This window comes from Canis lupus, chromosome 10 (assembly GCF_011100685.1).
Source record: "Canis lupus familiaris isolate Mischka breed German Shepherd chromosome 10, alternate assembly UU_Cfam_GSD_1.0, whole genome shotgun sequence".
NCBI classification, from domain to species: domain Eukaryota; kingdom Metazoa; phylum Chordata; class Mammalia; order Carnivora; family Canidae; genus Canis; species Canis lupus.
Window position 1 is genome coordinate 11,747,753 of NC_049231.1, and position 21,902 is coordinate 11,769,654.

The 21,902-nt window shown below is 47.6% G+C and overlaps 1 protein-coding gene across 5 annotated transcripts in view; it reads left to right on the plus strand.

The window, feature by feature from the left end:
- Positions 1-21,902, plus strand: part of YEATS4 (YEATS domain containing 4) — a 76,252-nt gene that overhangs the window by 23,363 nt on the left and 30,987 nt on the right. The window contains exons 10-12 of one of the 5 annotated variants that reach the window (XR_005365398.1): positions 4,318-4,450; positions 5,884-5,932; positions 8,104-9,200. The gene's annotated coding sequence lies outside the window, so the exon portion shown is untranslated. The remainder of the gene's footprint in view (positions 1-4,317; positions 4,451-5,883; positions 5,933-8,103; positions 9,201-21,902) is intronic. The other 4 variants (XR_005365402.1, XR_005365400.1, XR_005365401.1 and 1 more) reach the window with 4 other exon arrangements.

Consider the following 21,902-nt stretch of genomic DNA (forward strand, 5'->3'; position numbering starts at 1 on the left):
CAGCAAAATACTCACAAACCGAATCCAGCAACATAAAGAAAGGATTAAGTGATCTCATGATAAAGTGGGCTTTATACCAGGAATACAAGGTTGGCTCAACATGTGAAAACCAATCTGTGTTACAGGCTGTTATAGGTTGAATGGTGTCTCCTCAAAATTCTTATGTTGAAGTCCTAACTCCCAGTACTTCAGAATATGACTATTGGAGATAGGGCCTAAATAGGATAATTAAGTTAAAAAGAGGTCATAGGGTGGGTCTTAATTCAATATGACTGGTTCCTTATAAAAATACTGGGAAGACCATATGAAGACACAGGGAGAAGATGGCCACCTGTCTACAAGTCAGAGAGAGAGGCCCCAGAAGAAACCAACCCTGCTGACACTTTGCGATTGGACTTCCAGGTTCTGGAATTGTGAGAAAGATTTCTGTTGTTCAAGTCACCCAGCCTATGGTATTTGTTATGGCAGCCCTAGCAAACTTTTAATAAATACACCACATTAAAAGGATAAAGGACAAAAGCTACATGATCAAATTTATAGATGCAGAAAAAAATTTTGACAAAATCCAACACCCTCTCATAATAGAAATCCTCAGCATACTAGGAATATAAGGGGAACTTCCTTAACCTGATAAAGGGTACTTCTGTGAAACTCATAGTGAACATTATACATAATTATGATGTTCCCCTGACATCAGGAACAAGACAAGTATGTTTGCTTTGACCACATCTATTCAACATTGTGCTGGAGATTCTCGCCAGGGCAACTAGGCAAGAAAAAAAAAAAGGCATCCAGATCACAAAGGAGGAATTAAATTATATCTGTTTGCAGATAATATGATCTTGTACTTAGAAAAAGCCTAAGAAACCTACACATACATAAACTATTAGAGCTAATAAATGGGTCTAGCAGGGTTGCAGGATGCAGGATCAGTATACAAAAGTCAGTTATATTTCTATACATGAGCAATGAACTTCAGTTCATTTGAAGATAAAGTTAAGAAAACAATTTTTTTATAACAGCATCAAAAAGATAAAATACTTAGGAATATGACACCTAAAGTTCAACCAAAGAAAAATAGTTAAATTGGGCTTCATCATTAGAAACTTTTATATTTCAAAGAACATTATCAAGAAAATGAAAAGACAGTTCACAGAATGGGGGAAAATATTTGCAATTCATACATTTGCTAGTATCCAGAACATAGAAGAACACTTACAACTCAATAATAAAAAGAACCAATTAAAAATTGGGCAAAAGATTTGAATAGACATTTCTCTCAAAGAAGAATTATAAGTAGACAATAAGCACATAAAGAAATATTCAGGGGAACCCTGGGTGGCGCAGCGGTTTAGCGCCTGCCTTTGGCCAGGGCGCGATCCTGGAGACCCAGGATCGAATCCCACATCGGGCTTCCGGTGCATGGAGCCTGCTTCTCCCTCTGCCTGTGTCTCTGCCTCTCTCTCTCTCTCTGTGTGTGTGACTATCATAAATAAATAAAAAATTTTAAAAAAAAAAGAAAAAAAATATTCAACATCATTTGTTGTTAGGGAAATGCAAATCAGAACCATAGGGAGCCACCACTTCACTGGAATGACTGGTATGAAAGAGGCAGACAATAGCAAGTGTTTACAAGGGTGTAGGGAAACTGAAGCTCTCATCATTGCTGGTGAGAATGTAAATCAGCAAGGCTGCCACTGAAAACAGTTTGGGAGTTCCATAAAAAATTACACCTAGGGGTTGCCTGCCTAGCTCAGTTGGTGGGCGTGTAGCTTTAGATTTCAGGGTCGTGAGTTCAAGCCCCCGCGGCTGGTGTAGAGATTGCTTAAATAAATAAACTTAAAAGAAAGTTAAACATAGAGTTACTATGTGACCCATCAATTCTACTTCTAGGTATATATCTAAGAGAATTGAAAACATATGTCCAAGCAAAAACTTGTACATGAATATTTGTAGCAGCGTTATTCACCGCAGCCAAAAGTAGGATCATGCCAAGTGTCCACCAGCTATTGAATGGGTAAATCAGGGGTGGTATGTCAGCACAGTGGATTATTCAGCAATAAAAGTGAATGAAATGCTATAATATATTACAGCATGAATAGACCTCCTAGACATGCTACGCGAACGATGCTGGGGCGCCTGGGTGCTCAGTCAGTTGAGCGTCCAATTCGATTTCGTCTTGGGTCATGGTCTCAGTGTTGTGGGATCAAGCCCCATGTTGAACTCTGTGCTCAGCACACACAGTCTGCTTGTCCCTCTCCCCCTGCTCCTGCCCCCTGCCCTCCCTGTCCCTCTCTCCATCTCTAAATAAGTAAACTCTTAAAAAAAAAAGATACCAGACACCAAAGGCCATACATTGTAGCATTCCACATATATGTCAGGATAGGCTTCGGCTTTTCCTCACTCCGGGCAGAAGAGGGGTTGTCAGTCTGGTTTACCTTGGTAATTGTATGTAAAGCCTGGGGTGGTCAGCAAACAGTCACTGGCACTTCAGTGTCCGGTGTCGCTTCGCTTTCAGTACCTGCCCGACTCTGTGCTATGCCAAGACATGATGCTGGTCGCAGATCTGGGCTCTTCCTTCGCCTACTGCAGCCTGTCCCAGCATCGGGCACACGGTCCTGCCCGGCTGTGTCCCCGGATATCACAAGCACAAGTCAGAAGTGCCAAAGGAAGTTTGGCCTAAAATGTGCAATTCCTGTGGGTCTAATTATGACCACTTTGTTCAGACTTAAGGCTTTAGGAAACTTAGGGGTGCCTGGCTGGGTTAGTCGGTGGAGCACGTGACTACCAACTTCATGGTCATGAGTTCGAGCCCTTACGTGGGCTGTAGAGATTACTGCAAAAAAATAAACTTAAAAAAAAATAAAGGTAAATAAATAAATAAATAAATAAATAAATAAATAAATAAGGGGCGCCTGGGTGGCTCAGTCAGTTGAGCATCTGACTCTTGATTTCAGCTCAGGTCATGATCTCAGGATCGATCATGGGATCGTATCGGTCTCCACTCAGTGGCAGGTCTTGAGATTCTTTGCCTCTACCCACCCAGCTCATGTGGGCTCTCTCTCTCTCTCTCTCTCTCTCAAATAAATAAATCAACCTTTAAAAATAATAAATGAGAGGTAAAAAGACTCCAGGAAATTTGATAAGTTCACAGTATGCTTTTATTGAGTTTGGTGATGAGAACTAAGCTATTTTTATATCTCTAAGAGCAACCTAAAGCCCTGGGACTGCCCTGTCTCATCTTGTAGGGTAGGAGCCTGCATTTGTTTTGCAAAAGGGCCGGACAGTATTTTCGGCCTCGTGAGGCTCTACGTCCTGTCCCCGCTCCTCACTTCTGCTCCTGCAGCGTGGGAGCAGTCACGCTAACACGGATGAGCGCTGGGCCCTAATGAACATGTGTGGAATGACACAGGTTTGAACATCATGTTATTTCCACATCACAAAATATTTTCCTTTTTTTTTTTTTTTTTTTAACCATTAAGAATGTAAAGAAACATCCTTAGGTCACAGGCCACCCTGAAAACCGGCCGAGGCCCGATGCAGCCGCAGAGCCACAGTCTGTGGGTTGTTTCCAGGAATGGCTGAGAACCGCCCACCCCAAGAGGGGACTCTGGGACCTGCCCTGTGAATTCAGAGCCCAGGCCTCAGCTCAGGCCTTTGACGTCCCCAGCGGACTAGCTGAGCCCGGTCTCCGCACCGAAGGATGAAGCACAGGGACACGGGCTCCTCCCTTCTCTTCCACCCCACGGAGGCTTGTCACCTCTGCTTCGTGAGTGGCCGCTGAACCTGAAATCACAAGGGCTTCATTTCCTCACCTCCTCGACTATTGCATTTGGTTTCTTCCTTGGCTCGGACGCCCATATCATCTGACCTTGGGGTCATATCCAACTGGGCATTTTCAGAGTTTATCTTCTCTAACTGAACCGATCACTTTCTTCTCCTTGAAACCTCTTCTCTCTTCTTTGCACTCCTCTCTCCACTGATTTTTTTCTGTTTGTTTTTTCACCGATCCTTTTGGCCAATTTCTCCTTATCTCCCTTAGCATTCCCTCTTCCCCTCTGTTTATCCTATAAATATATATATTTTTTAATTCTCCAGGGTTCTATCCTGAACCAGCATTTTTTTTTCTTACCTACCCATGGCTCCAAATACTGTTTTTATGTTAATTGTCCTAAGCCTAGATTTCCAGCCCAAATTCCCATGCTGAACTCCGGACTGCACATTTACCTCCAACACAAGGTAGAGGTAAATGTTTAGACTTTTGTGGGCATCTCAATTGAACGTGTCCAAAACCTAAGTTCTTGTCTTCTGTTCCAGTCTTTCCCCATCTTGAATCCCCTACCTTGGTTGATGGCATCAGTACCAACCCAGTTTGCCACGTTGTCAACACTACCCAGGACCTCCCCGGCCGAGGCTCCTCTGGTGACAACTCCAGTCTCTGTCCACAGAGGTAAATCATGTGGCACCTCCCCCTGGCCAAAGATGATTGGATTTGGGTGGATACTTAACCCAACGTGGATCAATCAGATTATGTCCTGGGATTATCCTCAGCCGTGTGGGTGCTTGAGCTAGAGCTGGTGTGGCTGTGTGCATGGAGCATAGAAAATTGGTCTACACACAGAGATAGAAGTAGATACTCAAGGAGAGGGGAGAGTAGAAGACGTGGCCCTGGAGGAAGTCATCTGGACTCTGCCTCCCCAACCCCCAGCTGCCTGAGCCTTGCCTGCAGGGCCTCCTGTGTCCTCGAATCACCACCCTCTGACCTAAAATAGCTTGCCTCTAAACATTCATAATCAATTACTATATTAAATTTTTTTTTCTATTGAGTTATCTAACATGAAATTTGGGTTCCTGGCTGGACCCTGAAATGTAAATTATCTTTGCAAATGAGCATAGAGGTTGACATCATTTATTTTAAGAGCTGCTTATGTTTCACTGTACAAATTTCCACCATTTATTTAATCATTTGGCTATTGATGAAAACTTGTTTCCAAGTTCTTTGCTACTACAGTTAGTGCTGTGATGAACATGTCCATGAACACGTCCAATGTGTTCCTATAGGACAAAGCAAAATTGCTGGAAGTAATATTGCTAGGTCCTAAAGGGGGAAGTATGGCTTTTTTGTATTTTAATGATACTCCCCAAATTTCTCCCAAAAGTTTGCACCAATTTATACTATCAACTGTTGTGTGTTGGAATGCCTGTTTGCCCCCCTGGCCAACTCTTGGCTGATCTCATAGGTGAAAAGTAGTCCATTATTTCCATTGGCATTTCTTTGCATTCTGAATGAGGATAAGTATCTTTTCATACATTTACTGGCCCTTTGTATTTCTTTTTCTGTGAACTGTCATATAACTGGTTTTATTTTTTGCTTTCCTTTCACTAAATATTGTATAACACGAACTTTATCTAGAATAATAATAAAACAACATCATCAATAAAGAATGCATGTTATTCCATTCTGACTATGCCATAATTATTCTTTTATTATTGGCTATTTAGATCGTTTCAATTTTTTTATAACACTTATAAATTTTTAAAGGTTATTTTTTTTTAATTAATTAATTAATTAATTAATTTATGATAGTCACAGAGAGAGAGAGAGAGAGGCAGAGACACAGGCAGAGGGAGAAGCAGGCTCCATGCACCGGGAGCCCGATGTGGGACTCGAGCCCGGGTCTCCAGGATCGCGCCCTGGGCCAAAGGCAGGCACCAAACCGCTGCGCCACCCAGGGATCCCCACACTTATAAATTTTTAGATAAGGAATTATCAGGACGTGTGTGTGTGTGTGTGTGTGTGTGTGTGTATGTGTGTTTAAGGCTTTTGATACACATCCCCAGGTTGCCCAATGAAAAGCTCATCCTAGTTTGTGTTCCCACCAGCAGACTATGAAGGTGTCCGCGTCCCCATACGGAAGTGTTCAGCCAAGAGGTAACTTCTGGAGTTTGTGTCATGAACCGCGCATGCAAGATACTTGATCCCCTGACCTGCGGCCCAACTAGTCAGTCTCTAGAATTGCAGGTTTGAGGCTTCTCAGGTCTCCACCATGAGCAGTTTCCTTTATCCATCACCCTGGACTTGAAACTACAGACCAGGCATTTTCAATATGTTCTCATTCATCCCACAACTATTTACTGAGCATGTATTGTGCTGCGAGGCTTTTTCTTGTCCTGGAGGTCTCCCATCAAAAAGGGTGAGAGCCACCATTATGCATAATTAGAAATACCATGTGTTTAGAAAATGCTTGGGTTTTAGAGAAAGCCCAGTCATTGACTTGTGTGGATTTGGGCAGGATGCTTAATTTCTCTGAGCTTCAGTTTTTTCTTACATATAACTGAGATTATGAAACCAGTATCAGAGGATTGCTTTAAAAGGTCCTGAGTCCCTGGCACATGAAGATGTTAGCATAGGAATTAAAAGTGTGGGCTCTTGGGATCCCTGGGTGGCTCAGTGGTTTAGCGCTTGCCTTCAGCCCAGGGCATGATTCTGGAGTCCCGGGATCGAGTCCCGCATCGGGCTCCCTGCATGGAGCCTGCTTCTCCCTCTGCCTGTGTCTCTGCCTCTCTGTCTCTCTGTGTCTCTCATGAATAAATAAAATCTAAATAAATAAAATAAAAGTGTGGGCTCTGGAGTCGGGCTACATGGATTCAGTCGTGGCTCCATTGCTGACTGGCTTTGTGACCACAGGCAAGTTATATCACCTCTCTGTGCTTCTTTCCCCAATTTAATATGGGTATAAACATACCTCATACTGTTATTGAGAAGATCGAATGAGATGATACAGGTAAAGTACTTAGCCTAGTACCTAGGACCTAGCAAATACTCAAGTAATACAAGTTATTTTAAAACAGTTTTATTGAAGTGCCTGGGTAACTCCACAGGCATACTTCATTTTATTGTGCTTCAGTTTATTGCATTTCACAGTACTACGTTCTTATAAATTGAAAGTTTAAGACGTTAGTGGGAGGAAGAAGCTGTAGATGTGGTGGAAATAGCAAGGGACTTAAGATTAGAACTGGAGCTTGGGGGCGCCTTGGTGGCTCATCGGCTGAGTGTCCATATCTTGATTTCCGCTCAGGTCAGGATCTCAGGGTCATGAGATCGAGCCCAGCCCAGCGTCGGGCTCCATGCTCAGTAGGGAGTCTGCTTGGAATGCTCTCTCTTCCTCTCCCTCTGCCCCTCCCCCCACTCAAATAAATAAATAAATCCTTAAAAAAAAAAGAAGTGGAGCCTGAAGATGGGATTGAGCTGCTGCAACCTCGTGGTAAAATTGAACAAATGAAGAATCACTTTTTATGGGTGAGCGAAGAAAGCGGTCTCTTGAAGGGGAATGAATCTACTCCTGGTAAAGGTGCCCTGAAGGTGGTTGAAATGACAACAAAGGATATAGATTATTAAATAAACCTGTTGATAAGGCAGAGGCAAGTTTTGAGAGGATGACTCCAATTCCAAAGAAGTTCTTTCAGCAAAATGCCATCAAATGGCCTCACGTGCTACAGAGAAATCATTCATGGAAGGAAAAGTTGATTGACGCAGCAAACTTTGTTTTGATCTTATTTTAAGAAATTGCCACATCCACCTCAACCTTCAGCAACCGCCACCCTCATCAGTCAGCAGCCACCACCGTGGAGGCAAGACCCTGTGCAAGTAAAAAGACTGCAACTCACTAGGAGCTCAGATGATGCTTAGTATTTTTTAGCAATATTTTAAAATTAAGGGAAAAAATAAATAAAATAAAATTAAGGTAGATACATTGATTTTCTTTAGACATAATGCTCTTGCACACTTGACAGTCTACAGTATAGTGTAAACATGACTTTTACATGCACTGGAAAACTAAAAAATTCATTTGACGTGCTTTATCGTGATAGTCACTTCATTGCAGTGGTCCGGAACCAAACCCACAGTATCCCCAAGCTTTGCCTGTAGTGTTGTGGCCTGAATTGTGTCCCCTCCCAAATTCCTGTGTCACAGTTGTAGCCCCTGGTATCTCAGAATAGAACCTGCATTTAGAGATTAGATCTTTCAAGTTGTAATTAAATTAAAAAGAGGCCATTCGAGTAGACCCTAATCCACTAATGACTGTTGTTCTTAATAACTAGAGGACGTTTGGACACACGCATGGATGGAGGGAAGATGATGTGAAGATGAAGGGAGAAGATGACCACTTAGAGGCCATGGAGAGAGGCCGAGAGCAGATCCTTCCCTCACAGCCCTCAAAAGGGACCGACCCTGCCCACATCTTGCTCTCAGACTTCCAGGCTCCGAAACTGCGAGACGGTATGTGGGTGTCGTGTGTGTCGTTGCAGCCGCCCGGTCTGTGGTGTTTTGTTACAGGGCCCCTAACAAACGAAAACACGTGCTGTAAAACTCACCCATTTGCCTGTAGAGTTCAATGATTTCTAGTAAATTAACAGAGTTCTGCAATCTAATTCTAGAACATTTTCTTCGCTCCTGGAAACCTTGCTGCCATGTGCATTCACTCCCCCTTCCCACCCCAGCCCCAGAAGACCACTGATTGTCTGTCTGTCTGACTTGTCCCTTCTGGTCATATACGTCATCTCCAACGATTAGGACATCTCCCATGCCACGAGTCCGCACTTCCCTTATCCAGGTTTTCTATCTGTTGAAACATCTTACATTGAGTTGGCACGAATGGCTCTATAACTTGCGCATGGTAACGTTCCTGTTATAGTTCATCTGAAACGTAAGCAAGACAAAAAATATCACATGTTCTGCAGAAGAGTTGGAATGGAATTGAAATATTCAGTCAAAACGACCATCATGATCGTACATGACGAAAATAGGGCTTGTTTTTAGCAGTCGATGAGGAAAAAAAACAGACGCTGAGGGAAAAATGCTCTCTTGAGGATGGGGAGCAGAGAGAGAGCCCAAGATGGGCTGCTGCTGAGACCTGGATTAACACGCTACTCCGCAGAGCGGCTCAGGCCCATCTGGGAGCCGAGGGGGCCATCGCCCAGGCCTACACGCGCGGGGCCAGGCCTAAATGCGCAGCCCCCCATGGCCCAGACACAGACCTTTGTGCAGCACCCCCGTGCTAGAAAGATTGGCTGGGATGAAATACATCTAGGCCATTAGGTGGAAACCACATACATGGAGAAGTCTTTGCTTTTCTCGCCTAGAGGAGTTGGCCCTTCTGCTCACCCTACCAACCCACGGTAACAACTGAAACTACATGGTAAGTGCACATCTGGGTGCCTATGAAACCGTTTATCCAAGACTATTTATTAAGTGCCTTCTGTGCGCCAGGTACCTTTCTAAGGGAATATGTCCATGAACAAAGGGCCCTGTGCTGGTGGCGCTGCCATTCTAGAGGACAAAGTCGGAAAATAAACACTGAACATAGTAATAAGATAACGAAAGTGTGAAGTCGAAAGGTGTCAAGGTAAAAAGAGATTAAAGCGAGGGAAAAGGATTGGGAGCAGGAGGGGTGAGCATGGACAGGGTCGCAACTTTGTTTTTAAATTATTTTTCAAGCCCCTTGACCCATGTGTGATTGATATACAAAAAGCTGGACGTATTAGATACCAACCTGATGAGTCTGGAGATGCATGTACGTCACCACTCTGTGTGCCTTAAACAGATCCATCACCTCCCAAAGTGGCCTCCTGCCCTCTTTATTAGTCTTTGCTTTTGTCATGAGGTCGCAATTTTAAATAGGGTCATCTACGCAGACTTATTGAGAAGGTGGCATTAGAGCAAGACAGAAAGGAGGGGATAGAGTTGGTTAGCAATTAGCTCTGGAAAACTCGGTGTGGGCAGCAGGAACGGCCAGGGTACACTCTCCAAGCAAAAGCGATTCCTGGCATGTTCAAGGAGCACCGAGAGGCCACCGTGGCTGGAACCGAGTGATCAAGGGAGGAGCAGCCGGAGGTGAGGGACTCCAGCTTGTGCAAGGACTCCAGCTGTTATTCCAGGTGAGATGGGAAACCAGAAAAGCAGTGTGATCGGACGTAAGTTGGGAAAGATCCCGGTGGATGGACTGGAGGAGAGCAAAGAGACGCTTTTAGGAGCATCGGTTAGGCGCCTATTTCAGAATCCAGGTAAGACATGATGGTGATTGAGGTCAGGGGCGGTGGACGCTACGTTTGTGCAACTGGAGGTTCATTTATCCAGCAAATATTCATAGGCCCCGGGATCTGTGCTGGGATGCTGTGGCGACCAGCCTGGTGACAGTCCCTCCCCGGTTACTGCAGACGATGGTAACAGTTAACACGGAGAGGGGGCTTGCTGCAAGTCAGGTTGGCTTTAAAAGGTTACAGGGTATTTTCTCAGTGAGCCTGGAGCTCCTCGTGAAACTCAGGTCCGCTCTTGTTCCCATTAAAGGCCAGGAAAGTCCAGGTCTGAGGGCGCTGGTGAGTAGCACAACAGGCAAAGGCAAAGGTCCAGCGCAGCAGGTTGTGTTCCAGAATGCTGCCCTTAAAGGGGGCAGCTGCGACAGGGCTCTACTAGGATGATATGGGAGGGAGGGGGGACACCGAAGCTGAGGTTTAACAGTTTGCCAGGGTAAGGGTGGGTGTAGGGAGAGGAGAAGGCAGGGGAGTGATCCCGGTATAGGGAAGATCATGTACAAAGACAGATCTAGAAGTGAGAGAGCAGGGCCTTGGAAGGGCTGAAAAAAAAAAAAAAAAAAAAAAACCAACATGTTGTTGGATCCCCAAATGCATGAGGAACAGGATATAGAACAAATCAGAAAAACAGGCAGGGAAGGCAACTTTGGGTTAATACCTTTAGGGGTCAATAATCCACTAATTACATATTCGTCTTTAATATTTTCTTCCTGGGATCTCACGTTGCAAATATATTAATTGAAAGGGAGAGGATCTGGGAGTCAGAGAGCAACGGCAGCCCAAGAAGCAGCTTGCCATGGGGAGGCTAAGGGCCCCAGGCCCTCCTCTCCCCTCCGTCTAACCCAAATAAATGTACTAAGTAAGGCAACTAGCTAGTCATGCAAACACAGCTTCGGGAAAAGTCCTCTGCCTGCATTTCCATCTGACCCTTTCGGAGCCCCTGGTACAGACAAGCCTAACCCAAGGAACCCTGCTCGACCTTTTATCAGCTTTAACACGAGTGATTTCACATCAATAAGCTTCGTTGTATCTATTCTATAAAACTGACATAATAGGGACGCCTGGGTGGCTCAGTGGTTGAGCATCTGCCTTTGGCTCAGGGCGTGATCCCGGAGTCCTGGGATCGAGTTCCGCATCGGAACTGCCTCTCTATCTCTATATATATATCTTTCATGAATAAATAAATAAAATCTTAAAAAAAAACTGACATAATATTACCCATCTCGGGATTATCATCACTCTGAGCTCATGCATACAGATTGCATGTTTGACGCTTCCTGTTCATTTGCAAAGTTCACATATCTAAATAACAATTCCACTTTTTTGTTTTTGTTTTTTAAGATTTTATTTATTTATTCCTGAGAGACGCAGAGGGAGAGAAGCAGAGACACAGGCAGAGGGAGAAGCAGGCTCCCTGCAGGGAGCCCAATGCGGCACTTGATCCCAGGACCGCGGGGTCACACCGTGAGCCGAAGGCAGAGGCTCAACCACTGGGCCTCCCCGGTGCCCCCAATTCCCCGTTCTGATACAGAGTGCGTTTTGATTATCCCACAAATTGGGTAAATGACTTAGCCTTGATACAGGAATAAATGTTTAAGTTCCACAAATTCTTTCCACTTTAATCCAGATCTTTCTATGTATTTCAAAGTAAGATGAGAATTTCTTGGCATGCAATGTCTAGAAGTAGGGGGATGCACTGATTTGTCAAGCAGAGAATCCCCGGGACTCCAGGGTAGGAGTTGGTCGAGCCCCCCGAAAAGTGCCCAGACTTTGTAACCAGACTAATGTGGGACGAACTGGGGCGCCGTGGTCGACTGTCCATCAGCGGCATCGGGAATGCATCCTCACTGCCTTGCCCCTACATGGCTTCTTTCTTGGGAGAAACGTTGCCATCAGTTGTTTCCTGAGACATCGACAACTTGGCGAGGAAGAAAGTCTTCCACAAGCCAGTGCAGTCATCGGGAGGCCACAACTCTGGGAAATCCCACCCAGATTCTCGTGGGACGCGGCCAGACATCTGCAGAGAGCATAAGCAGGGCGATGGGGAGGCCACGGTACGGGGCATGGGGGGAGGCCACATGCATGGGGGGCCACATGCATGGGGAGCAGTGAGCCCTCCAACTTGCTCCCCCACTTGGCCTTTGTGCCCCTCTGTTCTAGTATTTCTTTCTTCTTCTTTTTTAAAGATTCCTTTGTCCATGAGGGAGACAGAGAGAGAGAGCAGGGAGGGGCAGAGGGAGAGGGAGAGAGAAATGTCAGCAGACCCCTCAGTGAGGTGGGAGCCTGACGCAGGGCTCGTGCCACGGCCCGGGATCCTGAGCTGAGCTGAAACCGAGGCTCAGACGCTCAACCGGCTCCGCCACCCGGGGCCCCTCTAGTGTTTCTAACTTAAGCTGTCAAGCGGGCGAGGTCCAGTGTCCTCGGTGGCTCCAAATCAATATTTAGTCTCACGACAGCATTTGGGGTTGGTCGCGGGCCTGCAGACAGTGACAATATCAAAGCAAGTATGGTCCTCGCAACGGGAGGGCGTGCGCCCGGCGCTTGGCCCGTGTGCAGAAGCCGAGCGGCTGTGGGGTGGGGACCTGGGGCAGGAGTCGCGCGGGGGAGGGCCCCCTGGGGCACAGGCGCTGGGCAGGCCGGCGGCGGGGCTCCCCGGGGCCCAGGCCCACGCAGCAGCACCCCAGGGTCCCGTGCGCCGCCTGGAGGTGGCCTCTCGCAGTCTGGAGGGTCCCCGTGAGGATGGAGAAGCCTTGAAGAACACTTCTGGGAGTCAGGTCACATGTGTTCTCTAGCTGTCGTCGTCCGTCGGCCTGGGCCTCAGCACGCGGGGGCCTCGCCTCTGGCCGGCAGCACAGAGAAGCTCTCCCGAGTTGGTTGTTTTTTTAAGATTTATTTATTTATTATTCATAGAGACAGGGGGTGGGGGGGGCGGGCAGAGAGGACGGCCGAGGGAGCAGCAGGCCCCCCCGCAGGGAGCCCGATGCGGCCTGGGCCCAAGGCGGCGCTGAGCCGCTGCAGCTTGCGGGCGAGTCGCGGGCGCCGCGGGCCCAGAGCCTGGCCGGGCGGGAGGGCGAAGGTCAGGCCAGGCTGGGCGTGGAGGCCCCGCGGCCAGGGCCACCGGGCAGGGCAGGGGGCCGGGGTGCCGCCGAGCCCATGGCAAAGGGTGGCCGTGCCCGGAGGCTGACCCCCGCGACAGAACCCTGCTTCCCCAGCCCGGCCGCAGCACGCTCCCTCCGGCCCGAGCCTCCCGGGATCCACCTCAGGATGAGGGTACGGTCACCTTGTGGGTCACCTTGGGTCACCTTGTGGGTCACCGTCCCCGTGCGGGGTGGTGGCACGAGCTGCGGGGTCCCTGTGGGGCGGCAGCCCCCGGGGAGGGCCGCGGGCCTCGTGTGACGGGGCCTGGTCGCTGGTCGCTGGCCGCCCCCCGCAAGGCGCGACCCCGGATTGTCACAAGAGGAAGGAAAGGCCATGACAGCCTTTGAAGCCACATGTCTCTTTAAAAAAACCAGTCATATTTAACGTTTCTGGCTTTTTTTGTTGTTTATCTCAGTCAAATAAAGCTGCATGTTCTAGTGAAGAAGCCAAAGGTCAAAGGCCAAAGATGGCGTCCGGGACCGCGTGGCATCAGGGAGGCCCGTGGCGCCGTGACTCCAGCCGCGGCAGGTGGCAGTGCTGTTCGAGGCGTGTCCGGGGCACGGAAGGGCCCCAAACCCGAGTCGGTCCGGGACGGCAGGTAGCGTGCTTGCGATTTGGAGAAGGCACTTTTGACCAGTGCCCTGGCCTGGCCTCCACCCTGATCGCCAGCCGCCCCCCCTTTGTTGAATGTCAGTAATGAATAACGCTGGCCCCAAACACTTACCTGTCAACAGGGTATGTTCTGGAGAGAGTCAACTCCCAAGAATTAAGGGGACGCCAGCTAGTTTCCCCACTGGTAAAGTCCATCCTTATGTGGGAGTCGACGCTCGCTTATTTGTTTCACGCCAAACTAAAACCCGCCTAACCTGGACACATTTGGGCTCATCCCTCAGCCTGGCCACTCGACCACCGTCATCACCGCCAGTAAATTTGACGTACAGTTGACTTACACCGCACTCCCGGCATTTCTCCTGCCCCCCTCCGGCCTTTCTTCCTTTAGTGCCCGATTCAAGTGCCGCATCCGCTGAGCCGTCGCTTTCCTATTCCCAGTCGTCCCTCCATGAATGAACTCTTCCCCCACTTGGCATATTCCTCCGCTGCTCCTCCTACTTCACAGCCATGAGTTCGTGTGTCATTCTCGCCTGCTCCAGGGAGCACCCCGTTAGGACAGGGGCTGTGCCTCATCCGTCTGCGGGTGCCAGCATACAAGGCTTGTCCAGATGCTTGTCGATCGCAAGGATGCCATGTGCTGGGCACTCTGCTGGAGCAAAAGATGGAGAAGGAGTCAGTCCCTTTTCTCAGGGAGCGTACAACGCAGTGGGCCAGAGAAGACCTGGCCATAAATACAAGATTACGTGTCACGGGTGGCATTAGCAGTGAGATATCTGAGATGGGACTCAAAGGATGTTGGGAGGACCTTCCAGACAATAGACCTGCGTCTGCAAGGGGAGAGAGCACGAGGTGTCTAAGTTGCCTGGTGCATTTCAGGTTGTCCAGGTGACATTCGGAAGGTGTCAGGAAATGATGGGAGGTCGGGTTGGAAGCCTTCAGATGGCTGAAGGTCCTAAGTTTGGGATTTTCTTCTTCCAGTGATAGAGGACTACTAAAAGTCCCTGAAGCAGCGAGAATGGTGTGGGAAGGTGGACTGTCATTGTTTTGAGGCTTCAGTATGACTGGGTTGCTGAGAAGAATGTGGACAGGAATCTTGACCAATTTTAGGTCTCATTCTTTTAGCTACTGAATGTAGCGTAGTAGAAAGACAATATCAGAGCATTGGTTTAGGAGGAGGATTATGTCAAGGTGCAAACAATGGGATCTGGATGAGGGGAAGTTGGTCAGTGAGGCCAGTTGGGAGGCCAGGGGTTTTGAGGGCCTAAAGAAATGCCTTAGAGGTCAAAGAAAGGAGTAAATTGATTTGCAGCCTGGACCACTGTGAGAATGCCATCAACAGTTAGCCGGTCAAGAGGGACCTGTTTTGGTCAGGGGGAGGAGGCCAGAGGCAACACGACGAATTGCATTTCAGATGTATTCAGCCTCGAGGTGCTGGAAGCACATCCTGGAGGGTATTTCCAGCAGATCATGGGAGATGTGTGAAAAGGACAGGGGGAAGACAGGAAGATACATTTAGAGCCAGAGAAATCTGGAAGCTCTTCACGTGAAGGGATGAGTGGCAAAAACCACATGACTCAGTGAGTCCATGTTGGTGAGTGGGGTCTTAGATAGAAAATTCCAGGGAAAGGTCTCATTTAGGGGCAGGAGGAAAACAGCCCGAAAAACCCTCCAGTATTAGGGATCTAAGAGAACAGGAAGGTAAGGGGCTAAGGAAGCCAAGCTGGGTGTGGTTTCTAGAGCGGCGATAGATGCAGAGAGTTCACTCACAATGAGGAGGGAGGAAGCACCCGTGGACCTGATAGCTGGAAAATTATTGGCAACTCTCAAGAGGGCACCTCCAGGTGAAAGATAGGAAGAAAACCAAAAGTCTAGCAGGGTATTGTAACTCCAAGTGTTTATAAGGACCAGAGAGGGAACAGAAGTAAGCAAAGAGATGCGATGACCTGGTGACCACATGTCCCACCCGAGGTAGTGGCCATGCCCAGACCATTGTTGCTGTGGGGAAAGGGTGGCCCGGGACAGCCAGCTATCTGACCTTCAGAGAGAAAACTGAAATTCTTATATTTAAGTGAAATTTTCTGATCTTAATAATATTGTGAGAGTCAAATGAAGCACGTCTCTATGGTGTACCTGGTATTTGAGTCACTAGTACTAGCGCCCTCCACTAGGTTTGATGAGAGGAGAGCAATCTTCTGAGATATAACCAGTCTGCTCAGTGTTTTTCTTTTTCTTTTTTTAAGATTTTATTTATTCATTCATGAGAGACCCAGGGAGAGAGGCAGAGACACAGGCAGAGGGAGAAGCGGGCTCCCTGCAGGGAGAGCCCGATGCAGGACTTGATCCCACAACCCTGGGATCTCGACCTGGGCCAAGGCAGATGCTCAGCCAACTGAGCCACCCAGGTGCCCTGGTCTGCTGGGTGTTTTAGAGCCTGGAGTGGTAGCAGGTATCAGAGAGTGGATGGAAAATTCCAGAAGGAGAGGTCCAAGGGAGGAGGGGGAGGTCATGAGATCCATAGGAAGAAGAGATACCTTTTCCTTTCACAGATGAGGATGAAGAGGGTAAGAGAGAAGTGTTAAATACCAGGAATGAGATTTGGGGTAAATAAGGGAAGATTAAGGACTTTGAACTGAATGTCATCAGTGAACTCCAAGAGGTAGGCATTGAGATTTCCTGCTGAGGAAGAGGGAGGCGAGGACAGCCCCTGGGCCGTGGGAGGGTGGGAGTGTTTGCAGTCGTCCCCAGGGTTAGGGTTCAACAAGTGACAAATCAAACAAAGATGTGATTGAGGTTGATAGCATACATCTATAGGGATTTTAATTAATTAATTAAATTAATTAATCAATTAATTTAATTAATTAATTTATTTATTTATTTTTGGATTTTACCTTTAATCGGTACTTTTTAAGTGGCTCCTGCGTTCTGGGCAGCCAGGGACTTGCAGTCAAGTTAAGGGGCTAGATGAAGAAATAAGTAATCATCACAGACTGTAAATGTCACAGGGGGGTGCAAACAGGGTGCTTTGGGAAAAAGAGAAAAATCCCAGAAGGCTTTCTGAGGAGAGAGGATTTACGTTTATGTTTGAAAAATAAGTTGTAATAGAGAATGAACTGGTGGTTACCAGAGGGTAGGTGGGTGGGAGGCATGGGTGAAACAGGTGATGGGGACTAAGGGGAGCACTTGTTTTTTGTTCTTTAAAGATTTTATTTATTCACGAGAGAGAGGCACAGACACAGGCAGAGGGAGAAGCAGGCTCCATGCAGGGAGCCCAACATGGGACTCGATCCCGGGTCTGCAGGATCAGGGCCTGGGCCGAAGGTGGACGCTCAACCGCTGAGCCACCCCGGCATCCCTAAGGTGCCCTGTGCTAAGCCCTGGGTGAGGTATGGGTTGTTAGATCACTACGGCGGCACCCGGAACTGCTATAGCACTCTGTGCTAACAACACTGGAATTAAAATAAACACTTAATAAAGAAAAAGAAATTGCAGTCGCTACGAAGGCAATGGTGAAAGTCAGAAGAGACACTACATCCAAGACATTAGAGGCAACGGCAGGCGTGGTGCAGTCTGGGATTCCAGCTAATTCCCTGCGTCTGAAACGGAGTGCCCTTGGCAGAGAGGGTGAAATGGAAGAGTTAACATGAAGAAACACGAACGCTCATGGGACTGGGACTTGCCCTACGGACAAGGAAAACCCATAGAAAGAGTTCAAGCCTGGAGTGACCTCATCAGTTTGTTAGAAAGAACACACCGACTAGAACCAAGAGGGTGGAGGAGGAGGCCGGATTTGCTGGGCAGTTACGTACCCAGCCACAGACGACTGTCTCCGCTGAGTGGAGTTAATGGCGACAATCTTAATCTGTTTATCCACTGATTGATCCAGGGCTGGGACGTGCGGCCCACTTCAGGGTCCTGGGGTAGAAGAGGCTGCACCCGTAGCCTCTGGGAAAGTAGGCTGTGGTCAGCCGGCAGTACCTGAGAGGAGGGCCTCCCTTGTCCCCTTTCTTCCTGTCCTTCTGAACGTCCTGGGAAGCTGTAGAAATCGTTTGGAGGTTATGAGGCAAGGAGTCTAAGGATGAAGGCAACAGGTTGAAGATGGAAGAACCCAAGGGAGACCCTGGGCTCTTGGTGTTGGAAGAGCTCGTCGAGAGGATGTGACCCCCGGCTAGCCCACGCACCAGGGCCACGCGGTCAGGTCTTCTCGCCGTCTTCCCCGTCCTTGGAGCATACCTTTGTGCTCGCCATTCCAAGGGCACGACTCGAGAAAGTAATGTGGTGTTGAGACCACCTGTGGACCATGTAGAGATGACTTACGTAAATAAATTAATTAAAAGAAAAATCAAGTCCCGGTGTCTTGGCATTATATGAAGCTATAGTTAATCATGACGCCAAGGGTCTTGTTTTCTTCATCTGTGTGACCCTGGCACAAAGGCTGGCAAATAGAAGATGCTCAAGAAATGTGTTGGAAGCGGAACTTTGAGGTACAGGCTCTAAATACCAGTAGAGAGGGCAGCCCCGGTGGCGCAGCGGTTTGGCGCCGCCTGCAGCCTGGAGACACGGGATCGAGTCCCACATCGGGCTCCCTGCATGGAGGCTGCTTCTCCCTCTGCCTGGGTCTCTGTCTTTCTCTGTGTTGCACATGGATAAATAAATAAATTTTATAAATACATACATACATACATACATACATACATACATACATACATACATACCAGTAGAGAGTCCTGGCCCTCTTTCCTATGTTTCCCCGGATTTGCCTCACTGACCTCACGCCGCTCACTGGCACAGAGCCCTGACGGTGCTTACGTCCCTGCGTGGGAGCGTCCCAGGCACGGCCTCCATCAACCCAGCAAGAGCGTCCAGCCAGCCCACCCTGACCCTGGAGCCCCAACTGCTCCCACCACCTCCAGACGCAGGGTAATGCTGGGCCTCACGCAGGCTCTGGCTCCCCAGGGGCTGCCCAGCAGGGCCTTGGGTTACGTGGCCCAGGACTGCAAGGGGCTCCGAACCCCGTCGGGTCCACTCTGACCAAAGAAAGCCAGGAGGTGAAGAGGAGCCGGGACATTAACCCTTCTCCCTTCCTCCCTGATGGAGCACCCTGGGCGCCAGGATCGCACATGGCACAACCAGCAACTCACCACGATTCTCATGGAGCCATAGCCAATCCCCCGATGTACCCACTTTGTAGGTCCTGTTCCTCTGTCCCTGACTCTCTGCTCACTCCTCCTGCTCCGGGATTTCATCTCCTTCTTTCTGGTTGTATTAGCATATACCCTTGCCTCGACTGTTGTTTTTTAGCCTAAGACAAAGATTCTATTATTCAGTATAATTTTCATATCGCATCTCTAAACCATACTGTGTATGTGTGAATGCCACATCGGCGGATCCTCCTGCACACCCAGGCAGCCAGGGGCGCCAAACAGCACAGGAGTCTTAAAACCCCTTTTTAAGGAAACCATTATCCGTGAGAGGCATTTCTTAAAAATTAGTCTGTCCGTTTTGTAGACATTTTTTTTTTTTTTTTTTTGTAGACATTCTTAAAAGGACGGGAAACAAAGCCTACAGGGCATCACGTTAATGCCTGTGATAAACAAATATTTAATTGTCCTTGATTTTAAACACAGAGTTGTCAGTTTGAGCTTGATAATCACTCCTTTAAAGTGGCATTTATGTCTCAAGGCATCAAGCTTGTGTTGACAAGTTTCTTGAAAGTTGGAAGAATAATTGAAAGATACATAATTAACTTTTGCTTAATGTAAAAAAAAAAAAACAAAAAAAACAAAAAACTTTTGCTTAATGTTTACCTTAATGCCGTCCACTATCAACAAAAACTACAGCAAGTGATCAGAGTATCTGAGCTATTTTCTTTTGACAAATGTGGAAGACTAGATTATTTTTTAATCATTATTCTGTTTATCACAGACATCTTTTTTGACACAGTTTAATGTGTTTTATACTGAATACACGGAGGAGTTATGTATAATTAATGGCAATATCCTCAGGGGAAAAATGAGGCTTCAATCTCAGTGGCAGCATAATCATCCTGAATTTATGGATGTAACTGTAGGGGTCTGGAATCATTAGCCAAAGTAAATGGAAAACATAATTTACAATAAAAGATATTAACCTACGTAATTTTATCTGAGATAACAAAGTCTGAAAATTTTAGCATATTGCTAAGCCACCCAGAACAGAAACACAGATACAAAGGAAAAAAGAATAAACACTGGGTCGGCTCCGGAAGAACCCGACAAAGGAATTATACATAAGTTGAAAGAGACCTATCGAGAAAAAAAAAAAAAAGGAATACAATAAATCTGGCAAAGATTACATTCTTGGTAATTTGAATTTCAAATCACTCAAGCATTCATTCTTTTTTTTTTTTCCCCTAAGCATACATTCTTAAGAATAGAAAAGCCTTCAGAACTCCCCTAGCTGAGATTGGAAAATAATAGCATTAATACTAAAATATGTACATATTAAACACACTCAACTCTCAGCCACCCAACTAATGGATGAGGGCACAGAGGGCCCAAAATCAAGCAGCAAATGTTTGTCAAATGCTAACTGCGCTGACCTGTCCAGAGACGGCCACCTGCCCACTCCCAGCTGCGTTCCCTGGTCAAACTGGAAATTGCCGGCCTCGACTCCCACCTGCTTTATCACTGAGCTCAGCTAATCACCGGGCCCTCTGGAGGGGAGCAGGTGAGGGCAGACAGGCAGGGCACGGCCTAAGGTGCCCCCCGAATGTTGCCACCACCTCAGGACACTAAGGAAAGGCCCTCGCAATGACTTGGAAGCAATCACCGCTCTCCTTCAAAAAAGCAGTTTCCGACCCTCCATCTCCTGACCACGATTGAATAACTGCACCTGGGATTAACCTTGAACAACTGGGAAACTGGACAACATACAGGAGACAACTGTTTTTTGGACTTTGGCCGACAGGTAGCGTGGGACTGGGACTGCAATCCCTTGAAGAGGGCCTCCCTCTAAGAGGCCATGACTTTCTGCCTGGAGGCCTCTGCCCTGCGTGGACGAGCAAGGGGGGGTCCCACGTAAAACACAATAGTCTTACTAAGTGGAGGTGACAAAGATCTGAATCCAGGAGGGTTGAAGCTGCTGGAAGTTTGCAGGCCAGAGCTGCAGAGAGAAGGACGCCACCTAGGAAAGGAGTTCCAGAAGTCCGCATGGGCTTCTTTGGAGTCCTGGCTGGGTGCAGTGAAGTTCCACGGTTTGGGTAGAGAGAGGCTGGGGAGCTGCGAACTATACAGCTCGTGGGCTTGCACGGGGCCTGCTCAGGTTGTGATGGGGCGAGGTGGGAGTGGGGGTGTCCTCCTTGACCACCAGCAGTATTCTACAGAACCCTGGAAAAGCCATGCTTCGGTAATGGTACTGAACTATTACTGGAATATGAAGCTGACTTTATGTCCATCCTAAAAAGGCTGCAAAGCAAAGCCCCCAAAGGATCAAGGGCCCTTACTGCCCAGCATCCCAAAACATAGTTCTTAAAGGAAGACAGCAAAACCCACACAGACACTCAACAATGTAAAACCCACAATGTCCCAGCATCCAAGAAAATTTTACTAACTGTGTCAGGAAGCAGGAACATGTAACCTGTAACCAGAAGAAGAATCACCCAGAGAGGACCCGGAAATGATGAAGGTGGCGAGGATGAGCAGGCGAGAGCTTGAAGCGGCTCTCCTAACGGGGCTTGGCTACTTAAATGAAAACATGAACAAAGTGAGGCGAGGAATGGCAGGTGTTTTCAAAAAGTGCAGTTTCAACAGAGGAGTGGAGAGGGGTGCCAGGGACAGGGGACGGATGGGGAGCACGACACAAACGTGGTGTTTATTCCAGAAGGGGGGGCTGCAAAGACAGAAGACGGCAGCAAGGCCTATCAAAGGTTTGGATTCTTGTCTTTCCCTGGGGAAAAGAAAAAGAGAAGCTACAAATGAAAGCTAAAGAGAATTGTCAGAAAGAAGGAATTGTGTGAGGCTAATGGTTCCAGGCAGCTTTGGGGAGAAAACTTTAATTTCTAAGGAGAAGAGGAATGATTTTTC